The sequence below is a fragment of the Mustela erminea genome, chromosome 15, assembly GCF_009829155.1.
Source record: "Mustela erminea isolate mMusErm1 chromosome 15, mMusErm1.Pri, whole genome shotgun sequence".
Classification (NCBI taxonomy): Eukaryota; Metazoa; Chordata; class Mammalia; order Carnivora; family Mustelidae; genus Mustela; species Mustela erminea.
In genome coordinates, this window is record NC_045628.1 from 17,321,406 (window position 1) to 17,343,079 (window position 21,674).

Genomic DNA, 21,674 nt, shown 5'->3' on the forward strand with positions numbered 1-21,674 from the left:
AAAATGCACTCTCTTAAAGTTACATGCAGCTGTGAAAAGATTGAAACATGCACTTGCTGAATGTGATATTCCAGTTCTAATGGGATGCTGATAATGTTTGGTTTCTAAACAGCTTAGACTTAGACTGGATGTAGACTGTTGGTATTCTCTGTGCCCTCCGAAGTTTTAATACTTGGATCTCTTGACCTCACCATTCCTGTTATACATAAGTATGATGAAACAGGAACAAGAAAATGTTTTCACTGCCTTAGGATAACTTACTTTAAGTCAAAATTCTCAGTTAATTTTCATAGTATCAGAACCTCTGCAATGATAACAGCTAATACTGAGAGCAAAAGAAATTCTGAATTTTCTCATAATGAAATGTACTAAGAAAGATTTATTTTGAAATGTTTATTTCATTAAAAATTATGTGCAATCATGTCCATATAGATATTCCCAAATGTCAAAAAAAAATGAAAACAAAGTTTAAAGACAACAGTTTAAATTATAGCAAAGACTATTTATAGTTTTAAATGAAATTTTAAAAACCTCTTCAGCGGGTCTATCTTTCATAGTAATACAGAAATTACTGCTAATCAATTTCCTTTCCTGATACTTTTTCCTCATCTGAAATTCCTATGAAACATGCACATGAGGCTAACAAAAATTCTATACTAACTTGTGAATTTCTCCACTTTAAAGTTTCTCAATAATTAGTTGTTGTTAGACTATATCCTAATTCACACATAAATCATGGTTCAGAATTATCTCAAAAACTATGTATTCTTTTTGCATGCTATCAAAAGTCAAACATGTCCCACAATAAAACAAATGCCTGTTCACCTCATCAGCAATGGGCAGGTGTCTTAAAGCATTTCCTCAAGGCATCAGTGACAGGCATTCTTTCTGAGTCTGGATACCTTGTAACTCTCTAACAGAGCAAGTATGTCCTTCGCTATAGGCTGTCTCTCTTGATTATGTGGCACTCCTCTGTTTTATAATCTTCATAACCCATGAAGGAAAAAGGAAAAACTCATTCTTTTGCTTCCTAGATTTTATCTTTATGACTTGATTTTTCTGTGTCTTTGTGTCCCTATCTCTTATTTTTAGTGCAAAACTAAGTGTTTCTGCTTCCAAGCATAGCCTTTTTTGTTTTCCAAGAGCTCTGCATTATCAACACCGTCCTCCCAACTCCCCCTCCTCTCTAGAATGTATTCTCTCTTTCTAAATAGCATCAGTTTAGAAATATTAACTGGTATTTTTATGAGCTCAGTACTTTGCTGCATACACAGACACATTTATATAGCTTTGTTCAAGATCCTGAATCCTAAAAAACTGAAAAAATAGACCTCCAATGTATTTCCTTTCAACTAATCTCAGGGAATTTTTGGACCAGAGTACCATTTTTATGACTATTTTGTAAAGTTCTGCCATCATCCATCAAAAATTAAGCATAATGCTGCCAATGATGTTAAATGTGTATAGTACAGGGCAACAAGTTTTCCATTAAAGAACTCCAGGGACTCCAGTGCTAAGGAATGATGAATGAGATCTTTTCTTGAGGGAAAGAGGCAAGAAATATATGGTCTACAATATAGCTCCTCTGTTAAATATTTGTGATTAACCATGAATTTCACTAATCTCCCTGTAAAATCCTACATTCCCATAGCATTTATGGTATTGGGAACTTAAGGAACAGATGTACTTCTTCTTCTTTTTTTTTTAAGATTTTATTTATTTATTTAACAGACAATCACAAGTAGGCAGAGAGAGAGAGGGAAGCAGGCTCCCTGCTGAGCAGAGAGCCCAACTCAGGACTTGATCCCAGGACCCTGAGATCATGACCTGAGCCAAAGGCAGCGGCTTAACCCACTGAGCCACCCAGGTGCCCTCAGATGTGCCTCTTCTATAGACTTAGAGATTTTAGTTCAAACACCTAATGATAAATTTGAAGGGCTGTAACACTAATATCTACACTTCAAATTGCATTAAAAGTGTTGTGTATGCTTCGTGAGTCTCAAGAGTCCCAAACTCTAGCTTCCCTTAGGATAAGCCTAATGCCATCAAGTAAACAAATAAGAGAAATAAATAAATTATATGTATGTAAAAAGTGCTCTCCAGCACAGGAAATAGAAATGTCAATTTACTACTCTACTTGCAATTTCAAGTTAATCTTCTAAGATTATCTCTCCTGCAAAATATATTTACATATCAATTTACTAAACTGAAATGAGAATGTTTGTAGGAATTGACATATGTACAAAAATGTTGATTATATGTAATATGTAATTTTAATTATTGTCAGCATGTTTTAAATTAGAATAAATTATATTTAATGATAAAAGCAGAGGGGAACGTTGACATACTATTAAATTTTATCTTTAAATATTCACCAATTTTTTCTTTTCATTTTATTTCTCTCAGTTTATTAAGTTAGTAACATTGAATTTGGCAAACATACATGTCATGTTATATGTATAAATTTCAATACATAATAAAAAGTCCATGACAATTTGAATGAAGCATTGGAAGAAGTGTCTTGAACAGACTATTGTTACTACATTGAAAACCACAAAAGAAAATCTATCCTTATTATCCTAGAAAAATGAAATCTATTTGTAATTTCCCAGAAGTAGTTGGGTAAGGCAATTAAATAAATTTTTTTGTTAGAGACTCATTAATACTTTCAATAAAAAGCAATTCTAATAAAGGGAAATACATAATAGTATTTTCACTCACATTCTTAATGATTAACCTCTCATTTTCCATAGGATGATACTTCAAATTTTGTATGATTGGGCATTTATACTTCATAGCAACAATGAATCAGTTGGCACTGCTCCAGATAATATGTGCTAATATTTCACTTATACTGTGCTTAAGAGGAAAAAAGGACATGTCAGTTTATGTGTGAAATATGTAAGATATTTGGTACATTCGTCCTTACAATGTTTAGATGCTATTACATAGTTTATTTGCTTCTCATTCCCCAGTATCTCTTCTTTTAAGTTAGGGATGTAAGTTGAGCCATATTTCTCAGTGCTTTTGAAAGCACCCTTTTTGAGCAACAGTATTGAATTGAGATATTCTGATTCAGTATACACTAAAACTTTAGTGTCTCACAGCCAACCCTCCAAAACTTTAAAATCTACTTATGAGCTTAAAATCAATTCTATATATTCAGAGAAGCTAAAAATAATGGCTGAGAGCCTTGCATCTTAGTAGATTTGATTTTCTTGTTGTAGATATACTATTGCTTAAAATAATGGAGAGAACACTCAGCAAGGGGTCAGGAGATTTAAATTCTAGGCCTCCATTAGATACTTATGAAGTGTGCAATTAGCCTGTATTTCCCTATCTGTAAATGACCTTCCCACTATCCTAAGGTATTCCCATGAGGATTTTATTTTATTTAATTTCAAGAAAATTAAAATTTCCACCTCTCATCTGCTCTGTTCAGACACATTAAAAAAAAAAAAAAGCTGCTTCCCAGCATTATCTAGTTTTTGTCCCTTTCTTTTTATTCATTTTAAAGCCAAGCTACTATTTGTCATGGGAAAAAAATATATATACGACAATAGCAGAGACACATCATTTGCAAGCCCCAGTTGTACACTTTCAGGTGCATCTTTTCAGAAATTCTTAATGCATGTATACTCTCATTATGTGGTGATGAGATTATGTTCCACAAAACCATTTCCACCATTCTTTTGCAAGCAGGTATTTATTGACCATTTTCACCTCAAGGTTTTCTATATAACAATTGAATAACATTCTATGGAATGGTCATTTTATAATGCATTTGATTCGTTCCTATTAATAGACTCCTAAATAATTTTCATTGCTCTTTTTTTTCGCTATTACAAATATAATAAACCTCTTCATATATTTATCTAAACTGCTTTTTATTTCAAATTATTAGCAGTACCATTGCTGGATCAAAACAATGAGCATCTTAATTGTCCAGAGACTGTTCAACTCTCTAGAAATTTTACCTATTATATTCACCAATAGTGCATAAGCATATTGCTTTCTTCCATGTTTTCCCAAATTGGATATTTTATAGTTAAAATTTTTGCCAATCTGATATTGGTTTAATTAATACTTCTTTAGTTATGTGTTAGTTTGGACATATACATTTTTTCCATATATATATTATTTAAAATCCCTTTATATGATTAGCCTAACAATTTTTTTTAATTTTTTATTTCTTTTCAGTGTAATAGTATTCATTGTTTTTGCACCACGCCCAGTGCTCCATGCAGTCCGTGGTCTCCCTAATACCTACCACCTGGTTCCCCCAACCCCCCTCGCCTCTTCAATAGCCTAACAATTCTTTAGTAAGAAATCTGTTGGTTAAAAAAAAAAGAAAAAAAGAAATCTGTTGGTTATGATTCCATTTTACTGTCTACTCCATTTAAAAAGTGAATATATAATAGATTGTCAATGTAGAGAATTGGAAAATACAGAAAATCTAGCAAAAACCATTGAACAAGAATATGCAGAAGAAAAGGAAATGCTGCATTAGGTTAAGATAAAGACTAAAAAATGTCCATTGGATTTGGTTACTAGGAGGGGTCCAAAGCCTAGGATTGTCTATATCTATCCCCAGACTTAATGAATTATTAAGCACTGCCAATCCTTCCTTCTATTATCTCTCATTATCATTTGTCCTCAGCATTTCTTATTCACCATGTTACACAATTTCTGATAATCCTTTCTCTGGGCTAGCCCTACATACAAGTTTCAAATCTCCACTCTTCTAGTCCCTTATAATGCTGCCAGAGCAATAGTTAAAACTCTAAATCCGATGGCATCACTTTCCTGATTTCTTCATTTCTTTACCATCTTAACGGATAAAACAGATGAACTCCTACGAAGGTACTCTATCCAGATTTCTGCCTTTTTAACCACCTGCCAGAAACAATTCCTCATTTTTTTATTGTGTCACATATTGTACTTTGATAATAATGAATTAAGTTATTTGTGGTTCTTGAAAAATGTCATGTTCTGATATCATGATAATTTTACTCATTCTATTCCCCCTGAATAGTTTCTCTTTGATTTATGCCTGAAGAAGTCTTACTTCTTTGGATTTCAAGTTAGACATTACTTTCCAGATGTAGACATTCTACTCTGACTTCTCTCATCTGAGATAGATATTTCTTCTCATGTCACTGGACTTTGAACATACTACTACTGTGGCAGATAGCATTTAAGAACTGAAAGTGCTAGTTGTATGCCTGTTTTTCTACTGCTGTGAGCTCCTTTGTGGTAGTAATCATGTCTCTGCTTTGAATAAATGTGTCCTGCTAAGGATTTTCCAGAAGTAGAGCCTAAGAGGACAGCTTCTGTGCACGTTATTCATTAAGGAAATACTCCCAGGATAGCTGGATAAGACACTGGCTGAAGCAGAGCCAAGAGGGAAAGGAGACCAGACAAGGGTGTAATCTCAATTAAAAAACCAAGAGAGAGTAGGCTTCAATACTGATGTTGTAAAGAAACTTGAGAGTATTCAGATGTAGAAATATGAGCCTCAGAGCTATTATAATCCAGGTAATGAATCTAGAGCTTTCTTATTTCTGTATCTCTCAGTCATTAATTGGTGGAAGCCTTCAGGGGAGGAAAACCTCCAGGCACTCCCAGCTCTCTGCAAGTGTGGTCCAAGTAACTCCAGGAGCTAAATGACAGTGCTCTGAAGAAAACTTCATGTGGACACTTAACAAATTTTGAATGGCTGGGTGGATGGATAAATTATAAATTCTGGAACTTGGGGTTGCTTAGAAGACAACAGAAAGATACTTAAGACTTTTGATGAAGAGCATGGTACCTCAAAATGATAAAATAAGTAAAGTGGTTTAGAGGCATTATGAAGATTTCCTTCCAACTTTCCTCTTGTGACTGAGTTCAAGTTTCAAAGCATTGAAGTCGGAGAATATGCAGGAAATAATCTCAGTTTTTTGGTACCAGATGAGACCTGATTTGTGACCCAGTATGTGATCTATTGAGGAGAATGTTCCAGGTACACTTCAGAAGAATGTATATTCTGCTGCTTTAGGGTAGAACACTCTCTCTCTGAGAAGTCCATATGGTCCAGTGTATCATTCAAAGCCCTAATTTCCTTGTTGATCTTTTGCTTAGATGATCTGTCCACTGCTTTGAGTGGGGTTTTTAAGTCCCTTGCTATTAATGTATTATTATCAAAGTGTTTCTTTAATTTTGTTATTAATTGGTTTATATAATTGGCTGCTCCCAAGTTAGGAGCAGAAGTATTTATAATTGTTAGATGTGCTTGTCAGATAGACCCTTTAAGTATGATATAGTGTCTCTCTTCATCCCTACTACAGTCTGGTTTAACACTTAATTTGTCTGATATGGGGATTGTTACCCCACCTTTCTTTTGATGTCCATTAAATGAATAAATGATTCTCCATCCCCTCACTTTCAATCTGGAGGTGACTTTAGGTCCAAAATAAGTCTCTTGTAGACAGCAAATGGATGGGGCTTGTTTTTTTCTTGTTTTGTTTTGTTTATTTGATAGACAGAGATCACAAGTGGGCAGAGAAGCAGGCAGAGACAGAGGAGGAAGCAGGCTCCCTGCTGAGCAGAGAGCCTGATGTGGGCCTCGATCCCAGGACCCCGGGATCATGACCTGAGCCAAAGGCAGAGGCCTTAACCCACTGAACCACCCAGACACCCTAAGGCTTTTTTTTTTTTTTTTATCAAATCTGATGACCTGTGTTTTTTGATTGGAGCAGTTAGCCATTTTCATTCAGATTAACTACTGAAAGGCATGAATTTAGTGTCATCGTATTACTTGTAAAGTCCCTGTTTCTATAGATAGTGTCTGTTTCTTTCTGTTCTGTTACTTTTGAGCTCCCTCTTTACCTATAGGATCCCCTTTAATATTTCTTACAAAGTTGGTTTAGTGATCACAAATGCCTTTAATTTGTTTGAAAAATTGGAAGAATTTTAATTTGACCTTCCATTTCCCAAAATGTTTTGGAAGCACCAGGAAGGAACATAGCCCAGGTTGGTAAGGCTCTGGGCAGGAATCAGAGGACCTATTCATTGCTCTGTCTCTACCCAGCTAAGAGACCTTGGACCAGTCATTTAATCCTCTTTGTCCTCAATTTACTTGTCTATGAAACAAGAGGATTGGATTAGATCATTTGTTCTCCTCAGAGACAGCATTGTCCCCAAAAGAGACATTTCGGCCATGCGTGGGAGAAGTTCTGGTTGTCACAGGACTTGACAGAGCTACTGGCATTTAGCAACTATGGACAATAATCATACAGCTTCACTCATATGTGGAATATAAGAAATAGCTTAGAGGGTCATAGGGGAAGGGAGGGAAGACTGAATGGGAAATCATCAGAGAGAGAGATAAACTGTGAGAGATTCTTAACTATAGAAAACAAACTGAGGATTTCTGGAGGGGGGTGTTGGGGAGGGATGGTGTAACTGGGTGATGGGCATTAAGATGGTCACATGATGCGAAGAGCACTGGTGTTATATGCAACCAACAGGCTGTTGAATACTACCTCTGAAACTAATGATGTACTATATGTTGGCTAATTGAATTTAAATTAAAAAAAGAGAGAGAGAAGCACTGTGAAGAACAGATTAATGAAAGAAAGTTTAAAAGCAGAAACCACCAATTAGGAGAAAATTGCCATGGTGATAAGGTCCTGTTTTAGCATGGAAATAGCAGTAACAGAAGTAAGACATGCTTTTGATTGATATTGTAAATAAAGTCTCAGTCATTCTTGATGACTTGAATGGATATGTGAGACAGAGGAAGAGAGGGAAAAGAGCTTTTTGAACCCAGTAAGACTGAGGTTACTTAGGGAAGGGGAAAATCAGAACATATTGGGAGTTGGGTTAAGTTGGGCTGGGCAATATGAATAATATTAAAATTCAGACCTAGACATGATAGGTGTCAGTAGGAACAACCAAATATTCAAAAGGCATATTAGAAAAGTAAGATTTGATCTTGGAAGACATGATAGGCTTGATATATAGATATGAGATCCAGGTTTGAAGATAGGAGAGCTGAATGAAACAGGAAAGGGAATTTAAGAAAGATGTTATGGAACAAAGATAATAAAGAAGACCAGAACTACATCAAATATCACATGTAGAGAAAGGAAAGAAAGATGACAAGGAAAGAGGAGAAATAAAAGAACAAAAACACAGTAATGCGGTTTCAAGAAGATGAAGGCAAGAAGAAGGTTCAAAGTGGACAGGATGGTTTTAGTCTTCAGCCCTCAAAGAGTTCAAATAAAATAGAAAAGAGAAAACTATTAGGTGACAGAAGATCCCCAGTACATACTAAGTTACACTTGGTGGTGAAAACTCACATCAAACAACAAAATATACATCAATAAAAAGAACGTGTATCCTTATATTCCTCTAATAGAAAAGTAAATTTGTACAACTTCTCAGGGAAGCAATTTGGCAACATATGATATAAATGTTTTAATATTTGGATAATTTATTCTAGCAATTTCATCTTTTTTTTTCTGTTTTGGTGCACCTCAGTGACATTTATTCATGCCACACAGGACACAACATGTCTGTAAGTGTGCTCAGGGCTCCATGATCCTCACTAACAGCATGCTGAGACACACACCAGACAGATGCTCCATGCCACGTGCACTCCTAGCAATTTCATCTTATCTTTGTAATCCTAAGAAATGAACTAGATTTAAAGTCTGTAATTTATATCCACAGATGATTCATAATCATGTTAGTAATAGTAGCAAAATACTGTAAACAGTCTAAATGTTCAGGAGGAAAATGTTAAAATTATGACAGAAACAAAAAATGAAATCTTACATAATCATCATAGACTATGATTTATGTAGTCATATGACTACATAAGTCTACATATGACTACATAAGTCATTTGACTTATGTAGAGATTATGCAGTGACAACATTCTTTGATAAATATTATGTAAAAAGGGAAGGCTATAAAAGTACATATTACAACATTCAAAAGGTTTATTTTCTTTATACTGTGTGTATATGTATGTATAAATACATATAGAACTTCAAGCACAAGTATACATACATATGTATACATATAATTATACCAAAATATGAATGTTGATGAGTGAATCTTACTTAACTGATTATAGCTCTCTATTTTTTCCATTTTTTTTTCAGATGGAGCAATAGTAAAATATTACTATTTTTTTAAGTATAATTGGATTTTAAAAATACACATTCACGAGATAATCATAACATATAGACCATTGCTGTCCAATATGGAAGTTATTAAAGACATGTGGCTGGCTATTTCACCTTAAATTTTAAATAATTTGCATTATATAAAAGTAAAAATTTAATTCTTCAGTTTTGTTAGCCACATTTCAATATCTTTTTTGAACATTTCAACTACTTAATAGTTATATATAACTGTGCATTACTGATTTATAAAATGTCTCCATCATAGCAAACAATTTTATTAGACAAATATAGAGTACTCATTTAAGAAATGTGTTGGGTAGATCTTTTTTTTTTTTAATTAAAAAAATAAAAGAGTCTGGGGGAGCTTGGGTGGCTCAGTCAATTAAACATCTGCCTTAGGCTCAGGTCATGATCCCAGAGTCTTGGGATCAAGCCCTTGATCAGGCTCCTTGAGGAGGGAATCTGCTTTTCCCTCGTCCTCTGCCTGCCACTCTCCCTGCTTGTGCTCTCTCTATATCTCTCTCTCTGTCAAATAAGTAAATGAAGTCTGTAAAAAATGAAAGAAAAAAGATAGAAAGTAAGAAAGTTAGTAGAAATTCTGGAACTAAAACAATGCAATAACCAAAACAATAACCTAAATTAAGAACTCAATAGATAACATGCAGAAGAGATAATTAACTGAAAGGTAGAGGAGGAATAATCTAGAATGAATAATCTCTAATGAAAATGAAAACAGAATATAGGAAAAAGTATATACAAATATATGTATAATTATTTTTACATTATTTACATTTACATTAAATAATATAAATTATATATAATTATTATATTTTATATTATATATATTATATTTATATGTAATATATTATTATATATTATATAATAATTATACATAATTATTTATATTATATATTATATATCATATAAATGTAAATAATGTAAAAATAATATAAATATATATTTGTATATACATTTTCCTTTATTCTGTTTTCATTTCATTTATATAACTTATTTCATTTTATATAACTTCATTTCATTTATATAACATATAAATATACATTTCTATAATTTATAGTTAAATATATAATATTTAATATATAATTGTATACTAGTATATGATATAAATTATATTTATTGTTATAATTTTATATTTTTACATTATTATTACATTTATGTTGGTTTAATGTATAAACTAATATAGTATATATAGAAGTATAATATTTAATGTATAAATTAATATTGTATATATATAGAAGTATAATGTATAATACCAAGTATAATGTATACTTCTTGGTATTTTTTCTAGGAAAATTATATGCCAGTATGTGCCAAGATATTCAAGAATGTTCTGAATGGCATGACTTACAATCATTACAAAAACAGTATCTATCATCCAGATAATAGGTAAATAAATTGTCCCCTAAATGGATGAAATATATTTAGTCATAAGAAATGAACAAACTGGAAAAAGAATATGCATAGTGAAGTCATATACAGACTGTATGCTTTACAATTCCAAGTATAAAAAGGGAAACTATGCTATAATGTTTAGGGATGCATATTTAAGTGGCAAATTATACAAATAATAAAGAAATGCTTGTAATAAAATTTGGGCAGTGTAGTTACTATCCTTTCAGTGGAAGAAAGGGATGTAGAATACTGACATTATTTGATTTCATGATATTAAGTGGGGAATTTTTGGTGTTCACTTTATATAAATTTGTTACGTTGCACATTCAGGTTTTATGAACATTTAAATGTGTGTTCTTTAGTAAAGTTTAAAATAACTAAGAACTAACTAGGGAATAAATGATGCTTAAGTTCATATATAGCCAACTTTAATGCAATTTAGGAGAAGGTCAACACACACACACACACACTGATAATGACAAAATCCTTTCCCTGCTCAAATGATAAAGACTCGAGTCTTTAAAGCAGCTCACAAGGTCCTGTGTGGTCAGTTCTCATCTGGTCTCTTCCTCTCTTCATTTTACTCTGTACTCTATCAATATTGCTTTTAATATTTCTAGTGTTTACCACCCTCTGTCTTGACTCAGGGACATTGCACTGCTTCTCCTCAACTGCCACAGCCTTCCTTTCCTCTTCAACCCCATAACTCATCTCAGAGATCATTTTCTCAGAGAACATCAACCCCGCCAAAAGAAGAGTGGACTTCTTCTTGCACACCCTCTCAGGAGGGCATTCTTTCTTTCCTTCAAATCATCCTTAATTTGTAATTTTACTTCCTGGGTGCAATTATCTGAATAGTATCTGCTTCCCCATGAGGCTATAAGCACTGTCAGGGATACAACTTTTACCAAGGAACCTCATTGGACATTGGCTAATAAATAATTTTTTAATTAATGATGAATAAGGTTTGGATAAATCAAATTTAAGACATCTTTGGAATACACAGGTGCATAGATATAGTAAACAGCTGGAATGTATCATTTATTATTGTATGGAATTATCATTTATTATTAGGAATAGTCTAAAGTTGGAAATTTGAGAAAGAAGAGGCAGAGGTAGGAGGACCCTGAGTGTTCCCTGTCTCAGAGAAACAACTAAATAACACTCACATTACCATGAATCATTTGAAAAGTGACCCAAAGACTAGGAGAACAAACACCTCAGTGTAAGGCAGAGAAAAGGCCACACATAAGAAATTATGAAGAGTGAGACGTGGTTTAGGAGGAAAATGGATCTTAGCTGTCTGGGGTCAGGAGGTAGCCAGGGTTGAGGAGTAAGGTAAGAAGGAGATGATAGCATCAGGGATCCTGCATGGGAAAGATGAATCCCCATAATTGGCTTTGAGAGCAAGAGGGGCCGAATTTCATGAGTTTTTACAACCAGCAGGACTTAAAGCCTGGAATTTTAAAAATCAGTGGGTTTGACCTAGGAAAACCTGGAGGGCACTAGGAACTGAGTCCCTGCACTTAAACAAAGATCACCAAAAACACCCTATGCAGATATGGCACAGAACGAGCAGTTTGTAAAATGCCTGGGGCATAAGAAAGTGAGAGTTAATTACTTATCTCAGAGTGTGGCTGAAAGGCAGGATCACATTAAGACCCCTCCAGGAAGAAAGAAACTGGCATGTGCTAATTTCCCTCCCCAACTCCCCAACATAAACATGTGGCCACCTGTAGGAACCAGTAGAGCACATATACCCACTACCTAACTCATTACAGTAAGCCCTGTTCCCTCATGCTTAGCAGATGGCCCCTTCCAAATCACATTTTCCTCTGTCCCTGTACTGCAGGCCCCTTACCACAGATGACTTACACAAACCCACCAACATCTCTTCTCCTGACCTATATGTTTTGTGAGGCCTAAGTTATGGGGGCAGCCAATCTCATTTGTAAGCAGGCCAGCACACACCTTGTTAAAACATGTCCCACAGAGTGGGGATGAAACAAGAGCCACAACAGGCAAAGAGAGCCTCTCCAAACAACTGTACTGAAGGGGAAAGACACCAGGACTCCATAGCAGAGGACACACAACACAAATAGTAGACACTCTCTGAAGCATCAGGTCCTAGGAAATAGACACTATACTTCAGGGCAGTACAGGATCTTTGCTTCATTAGGCCATTATCTTCAAGAGCAGGAGACATAGTTGACTTCTTAACAGAGAGAAAGAGACACAGAGAGTTAGACAAAATGAAGAGACAGAGGAATATGTCCCAAATGAAAGAATAGGACCAAACCACAGCAAGAGACCTAAGAGAAATAGATATAAGTAATATGTCCAAGAGAAAACTTGAAGTAATGATCATAATGATACTCACTGAATTTGAGAAAAGAGTGGAGGACATTAGTGAGATCCTTAATGAAGAGGTAAAAAAAAAATAATCAAAGATGAAAAGCACACACACAAATATGAAATTAAAATACACTTATTGGAATAAATTGCAGGCTAGGGGAAGTAGAGGAATGAATTAATGACCTGGAAGACAGACTAATGAGAAGTAATCAAGCTGAGCAAATCAGAGAAAAATAACTATGTAAATTGGGAATACTTTTGTACAACTCAGTGACTCCATCAAGCATAGTAACTTTGGTATTACAGAGATCCCAGAAGAAGAGAGAAAAAAGGGAAAAGAAAATTTGGAGAAATAATAGCTGAAAAATTCCTTAATCTGGTGAGAGGAAATAGGTATCCAGATTCCAAAGGTAAGAGGTCCCCTATACAAATCATCCCAAGGGAGTCCACACCAAAACACGTAATTAAAATGGAAAAAAGTAGTGATAAAGAAAAAAAAAATTAAAGAAGCAGAATAAGAGTTTTATGCAAAAGAAACCAAAAAGTCTATCAGTGGATTTTTCAGCACAAATTTATAAGCCAGATAAGAGTAGCATGATAAATTCAAAGTGCTGAAAGGGAAAAATCTGCAGCCAAGAATACTCTATCCAGCAAAGATATCATTCAGAATAGAAGGGGAGACAAGGTACTTCTCAGATAAACATAAATTAAAGGAGTCCATGACTACTGAACCAGCCCTACAAGACATATAAAAGGAGACTCCTTGAGCAGAAAAGAAAGACCATAAGTGAGAATATGAAAAGTAGAAAACATGAAAGCAGTAAAAATAAGCATTTCTATAAAAATCAGTCAAGGGATTAATAAAAAATAAGGATGTAATATATCATACCATATACCTAAAACATGGGGGAAGAGAAGAGGAGTAAAGAATGGTTTCAGATTTAAGTGACCATCAATGTAATATACACTGTTATATGTAAAGATGTTATTTACAAACCAGATGTTAACCATCAATCATAATGCAGTAATAGACAAAGAATAAACAGAAAGATACCCAATTGTATCACTAAAGAAGGCCATCAAACCATAAAAAAGCAAGAAGTGGATCAGAGAAAAACTACAAAACAACCACAAAACAAGTAAAAAAACTCAGTAAGTACATACCTATCAATAGTTGCTTTAAATGTAAATAGACTAAATGCTCCAATCAAAAGGCATAGGATGACAGAGTAAAAAACAAAACAAAACAAACTAACAAAAATATGTATTGCTGCCTGCAAGAGACTCATTTCAGACCTAAGGACACCTGCAGACTGAAAGTGAAGGGATGGCAAAACATTTATCATGCAAACAGATGCCAAAAGAAAACCATAGCAATACTGATACCAGACAAAATAGACTTTAAAACAAAGAGTGTAACTATAATAAAAGGGGCATTCAAAAAGAAGATGTAACAGCTGTAAATATTTATGCATCCAATATGGAGACAGCCAAGTAAATAAAAATAGTTAATAACAAGCAAATAAGAAGTAACCAGTAGTAATACATTAAGAGTAGGGGACTTTAACACCCCACTTTTATTAGTGGACAGAGTTTCAAAACAGAAAATCAACAAGGAAACAGTGGCTTTGAATGATGCACTGGTCCAGTTGGATATAACAGATATATTCAAAACATTCTATCCTAAAATAGCAGAATACACATTCTTTTCATGTGTATATAAAACATTCTTCAGAATAGATCACATATTAGACTACAAAACAAATCTCAACAAATTAAAAAAAAGATTGAAGTATGCATCTTTTGTGACCACACTGTGAAACAAGAAATCAATCACAAGAAAAAAATCTGGAAAGAGCAAAAATACATGGATGCTAAAAAACATGCTAATAGAGAATGAATGGGTCAACTAAGAAAACAAAGAAGAAATTAAAAAAATATATACATGGAAACAGAGGAAAATGCAAATACAATGGCCCAAATTTTGGGTATGCAGCAAATGCTGTACTTCTGAAGCTACTCCAAAAAATAGAAGAAGAAAAACTTGCCAATTCCTTCTATAGGGCCAGTATTGCCCTGATACCAAAATCAGATAAGGACATCATAAAGAAGAGCACTACAGGCCAATATATATGAACATAGATGCAAAATCCTCAAGAAAATACTAAAATAAGACATATAGATGGCCAACAGACACATGAAAAAGTGCCCAATCTCACTCATCATCAGGGAAATGCAAGTTATGTCTATAATGATATATCACCTCACATATGTCAGAATTGCTGAAATCAAAAATAAGAAAAAAACAAATTTGACAAGGATATGGAGGAAAAGAAACCCTCATGCACTATTGGTAGGAATGTAAATTGTTTCAGCTAGTGTGAAAAACAGCTTGGAGTTTCCTCAAAAACTTAAAAACAGAACTACTCTACAATTCAGTAATTGCACTACTGGGTATATAACACCAAGATACAAAAACACTGGTTCAAAGGGATATATGCACTACTATGTTTATAGCAACATTATTTACAATAGTCAAATTAGGAAAATAGTGCAAATGTGGATCAATAGATGAATGGATAAAGAAGAGGTAGTAAATATATACCATAGAATATTACTCAGCCCTAACAAAGAATGGAATCTTGCCATTAGCAACAACATGGATAGAGAAACAGATAGTTAATTATAGCCAATAAACTGATGGTTACTGGGGGAGGGGATAGGTGGAGCAATGGGTTAAACAGGTGATGGAGATTAAAGAGGACACTTATCATGATGAGCATGGAGAGAAGTATGGAAGTGTTGGTTCACTATAATGTACACCCGAAACTAATAAAACACTGTATGTTAACTCTACTGGAATTAAAATAAAAATTTAATAAAATTTAAAAAATAAAGTTAGTAATTTGGGAAACATCAATAATTCTAACATAACTGGTAGTGATCTTGGAAGAGGTGTTTGAAAGCTAAAAAGAGAGAGAGGACAAAACACAGTCTTCTATAATCTTACATGAACATATTTATCATCTCTTGAACCCTTCCCAAGTCCTCTGGGCCAAAATACTTGGAATTATTTTTCTCACTTCTCTATATCTTTATGCTTTTCTCCTTTGCAATGCGTGTCTCTTCACTTTATCATTATTTAGTGAAATCTCGTCATAACTTCCACAAGATATTGATTCTACTCTTTCTCCATTCTTTGTTTAATATATGACCCTGGCTCAATGTGAAAAATCTCCTTCTTCCTGTTAAAGATTTGTTTTACTTCTCAGATAAGATTTTAAACCCATTTAAAAAAGCCCTAGGGGGACGCCTGGGTGGCTCAGTTGGTTAAGCAGCTGCCTTCAGCTCATGTCATGATCCCAGCGTCCTGGAATTGAGTCCCACATCGGGCTCCTTGCTTAGCAGGGAGCCTGCTTCTCTCTCTGCCTGCCATTCTGTCTGCCTGTGCTCACTCTCTCTCCTTCTCTCTCTGACAAATAAATAAATAAAATCTTAAAAAAAGAAAAAAAAAGTCCTAGGGATGCCTGTGTGGCTCAGTCAGTTAAGCCACCAACTCTTGATTTTTGGCTCGGGTCATGGTTTCAGGGTCCTGGGATTGAGCCCCCTGTCAGGCTCTGTGCTCAGCATGGAATCTGTTTGAGATTCTCTTTCTCCTTCTCCCTCTACCCCTCACTTTGCTCACATACACTTTCTCCCCCTTTCTCAATCAACCAAATCTTTAAAAAATTCCTATCCCCCATTGTCTCACAATATGTTCCACAGTCCACAATTCTGAGGTTAAAAAAACAAAACAAAACAAAACTAAACTAACTCTTAAAATCAGATTTTTAAAATAATTGTATTTTATTTGGCACCAAAACTTGACATGATCTGAACTCATTTAGTGGCAAAGCCCAAGTTTGGCTGATGTGAGTTCAAAGTTGGTGCTATCTAGAGCTTAACAATGTGACCTGAAAAAAAAAAAAAAATGTGACCTGAATATGTCCTGAGCATGACATATCATTCTAAAATCCACGCATCCAAATTAAAAACTCTAAATTCCAAACACATACATTCACAGACACTTCATATAGGATTACACATTTTTACATTTTATTGTATCCTGCATTTGTAGTTTTGACAAATTTTAAATATTGTCAAATGAGTGCATAGTTGTATGGTTTCTGAGACTCTGTCAATTTCACACAACATATAGAATACTTACCTCTTGTGGGATGCTGGAAGCTAGCTGATATATTTATGAATAATGTATTTACTTCCCGGACGAAGGTCCCCATCTAGTGACTAATCCCTATGCAGACAAGAAGGACTGTGACAGTCTAGTGAAGGACACATGCAAGATAAACATGTCAAGATGGAGAAATGCAAAGAGCTAAACATACACATTGCAGTAAGTTGCTTTGCATTTCTTAAGGAAAACATTCTATTAATGAGCATGTTTGTTTATAGCAATATGATTCATACCAGTGTGCAAAAAACCCCAGAAAGATAGGGAAAGCAAGTTAGATGATCCAGACTTTATTAATTTTCTAGTAAACAGGTTGTGCAGTTAGATTCTAATAAGAGTTTGAAGAGTTGAAAGAATGTAACATTAGAGATTTAAAAAATGAAGAGTGAAGAATCCATTTTCTGTTTTCTACAGATTTATCTTGGAAAATAGGAAGTATTCAAAGAACAGAATGTATGATTATATTGAAGTTACCAATCCTGATACTACAGAAAAGGATTGAATTTGAAATAGCCATGTGACCTCAGAGTCCACTCATGCTTTCCTTCACTTTTTTGAATTTCAAAAAAAGAAAACTGATGGAAAATGAGGCATTTTACTTCTACTTACTACTCCTAGTTGCTTCTCTAATTTACTTCTAGATGTTGGTATTTTCCCCTTTATTATATGCTGTGTATCATACTTTCATGCCCTAGGACCTGGACATATGGTAAATCTTAGCCCAAGATCCAGGGTTAGAGCACACACATAGAATGAAGAGATTTCAGAACAGAGGGCGGGGGTGAGAGCACTAAGAGAGCATAGTTACATTTCTGGAACAATAATTCTACTACTTATTTAGTACTTCCATGAAATAAATTTGTTTTCCTTTGCATTTAAATACATTTATCATATGTTTTGAGTTTTAATCTATCACAAAATAAATAATTGAACTTCCATTTTATATCATTATGTTAATTATTGACCTGGTTCTTGTAGAGTTTCTAAAATCATCTGATAAGTTAAGGGAAAAGAAATATAATAATGGGATGTGATGGAGGTGTTTGCTAAGGCTCTGATGGTAATTGTCCTGCAATATATACATATATAAATTTAACATATTGCATATCTTAAACTTACACAATTTTATATGTCAATTATTTCTTAATAAAACTGGAAAAATTCACACTTTCATGGAGCTTACATTGTACTTATATATACTAGATAGTGTCCAACAACTCCTCTAAATCCACATCTAATTATCCTACTGTGCTTTCAGCTCTGGCCACTGATCTCAAGTGGGGCTTGACTCCCTTGTTCTCTGGCTTCTTGTTGGTTTGACCAATGAAAAGTAAAGGTAGAAGACTGGAAGACAGAGGGAAGAGAGAGCAACTGGGTATTATTTCTCAGGGTTATTCTCTAGGATGTGTCTTGGGAGTGACATATTTTCTCCACTTACAAAGTAAGCTATAGATCTTGTAATTTCAATTATCCGTTCCCAGCCTGGCTCCTTCAGACACTGGAAAAAAGATTAGTCCACCTAGAATTCTCATACTTGTGGGTTTGTTTTGTTTTGTTTGTTTTTTAATTTGCCCATATACTTTCAAGTAGTCTTCTTGTTAAACTTTTTCCATTTGACCCCTTTGAGTGTGCCATCTATTTCCTGAAAGTTTCTGATTAATCGACGGAGTTAGGAAGGAAATAAAATTTATAAAACAATTAAGAAAAGAACTTCAGCAGATGCTGTCAGTCATCCACCCATATCCCCTTGTTCCTCCCCAACGACACCATTCCTGTGTATGCTTCCTTTCTATGCATTAACCTGAGTGCTTTCCTTAGCTGCTCGTTTGCTGGGCTGAAGAGCAGAGCAGGTGAGGCATGCTGGTAGGTTATATGTTCCTTTCACCATCTTTTCCAGCAGTCCTGAACCAAAAACTGATAGGATAATACTGACAAAATCCTCAACTCCTTAAATCCTGGTTGGAACTACTTTGAGACATTGTTCACACTATCTCTCAGCATTCACCAGAAGGATTAACCCCAGGTGCCCACAGCAGTAATCTGCTTTAATGATGCACCCTTTATTGGTTTTGAGAGAGTAGGGATGGTGGGTTGGGGGACATGCAGGAGGAGGCAGGGAGGAGCAGGAGAACAAGAATCTTAAGCAGGCTCTACACCCAGTGCAGAGTCCAACACAGGGCTCCATCTCAGGACCTGAGTTCATGACTTGAGCTGAAATCAAGAGTTGGTGCTTAACCAACTGAGCCATCCAGGAGCCTCATCTTAACCTGACATATTTTCTCATCCCACTGACGATGATTACACAGACAAACACTCACACTGTATTAAACTCACATTCTTGCACAATGGTAAGCTCTGCAAGATTTTGAGAAGAAAGACATGCTCTTATTGAGGTTTTATGTGGCTCCTTTCTGGACTTTTTTTTTTTTTTTAAATATTTTATTTATTTATTTGACAGAGAGAGATCACAAATAGATGGAGAGAGAGAGAGAGAGAGAGAGGGAAGCAGGCTCCCTGCTGAGCAGAGAGCCCGATGCGGGACTCGATCCCAGGACCCCGGGATCATGACCTGAGCTGAAGGCAGTGGCTTAACCCACTGAGCCACCCAGGCGACCCCTTTCTGGACTTTTTGTCAAGAGAGATTTGAAGGGGTGTGAGGGCCAGAAGCAGTGAGACCTGTTAGGGAGGTTAGTTGGTCTAGTGCACTAGTAGGCAAGGTGCTAATCCAGGAGAAAGATGATGAGGGCTTGCTTGAGAGCAGTAGTAGTGAAAAAAAGAACAAATTCTAGGTATTGTTTCTAGATCTACTGGTCAATATTTATTGAAATATATTGTTTATTGGACAGACCAAGATGTATATAGTCTTAATCATCCTTTTAGAGCTTTGGCAAGCAAGTTGAGAGAAGGGAAGTCTGGTATGTAAGGTCCCAGCTGCAGAGCCCAGAGCTCTTGCCTTCCAGCCATAGCACTTCCATCAAGGAAGCTGTCATAACATTAGAATGAGTAGAGGTAACAGCAGGCAGTGAACTGACAGTGAGAAAAATAGGGAGGACAGTAGAAAATAACAAGGGTGGAAACACTTTCAAGAATCTTGGCAGTAAAAGAAAAAAATATATGGTGTAACTGACAGACAAAAGGTACACTTCTTGTTTTGTTTTCCTATTTTTCTTTTTAACCGGGGAAAAACTTATTCTCCTTTACATGCTCAGCAAAGGACACACTGGAAAAAATACTTTATATTATGGAGTGAAAGGGAATAATTGATCAAGGTAGGGTTGGTGGCAGATAGATGTTAAAGTATATACAAGGGGTTTAACTCATAAGTAATTTACAAATAACTAAAAATACATGAGTCTGTTATATTATTCTTAATATTTCAATTAGGACATCAGCTACATAATGATACTACTTTAAATATCAGCCAAAATTAAAATTTATTTTTATTTTTATTAAAAAATTTTATGTTAGTCACCATACAGTTTATCATTAGTTTTTGAGATAGTGTTCCGTGATTCATTGCTTGTGTATAACACCCAGTGCTCTGTGCAATCCATCCCCTTCTTAATACCAGACTAACCCATCCTCCTACCCATACTCCCTTCTAAAACCCTTGGTTTGTTTCCCAGAGTCCAGTCTCCCATGGTTTGTCTCCCATTCTGATTTCTCCTTCATTTTTTCCTTTCTTCTCCTAATGTCCTCCATGCTAATTCTTATGTTCCACAAATAAGTGAAACCATATGATAATTGACTTTCTCTGCTTGACTTATTTCACTTAGCATAATTAATATTTACTTTTAGAATAGTTTCAGATTTACAGAAAAATTGTGATGGTAGTACAGAGTTTTCCACATATATCATACCCTGCTTCTATTTGTAACATCTTTCATTCATAAGGTATACTTGTTCCAATTAATGAATAAGTCAAAATACTATTAATAACTAAATTTCCTATTTATTTATATTCTATTGGATTTCCCTTTATGTGTTTTTCCTGTCCAGGATCTCATCACAAATATCATATTACATTTAGTTGCCATATCTCCTTAGGCTGTTCTTGGCTGTGAGAATTTTATGAATCTTTACATTTTGATGACCTTGACAGTTCTGATGCATGCTGGTAAGGTGTTCTGTAGAATGTTTCTCAATTAGGATTTGAATAAGGTTTTTCTCATGGTTCTGGGAAGAAGACTACAGAAGAAAATGACATTCTCATAGCAAGGGCATGTGTTATGGCTTATCACTAGTGATATTAACCTTGATCACCTGGCTAAAGTACTCTTTTTTTCCCCCCAAATTTTCACTATCTTTGGAAAGTGTTCACTATGCATAGTTTATACTTAAAGAATAGGGAATTATACATGTTCACCCTCATGGAAGGCAGAGTACCTATGTAAGTTATTTGGACTACTTCTGCACAGCACATTTGTCTATTCCCATATTTATGCAATTAGTTTAAAAATCAGTATAAATTCATATATACTTTATACTTTGAGCTGTAA

General features: G+C 34.8%; 1 protein-coding gene across 1 annotated transcript in view; it reads right to left on the reverse strand.

The window, feature by feature from the left end:
* GPC5 (glypican 5) overlaps positions 1 to 21,674 on the reverse strand; it is a 1,399,440-nt gene that overhangs the window by 230,307 nt on the left and 1,147,459 nt on the right. The window lies entirely within an intron of this gene.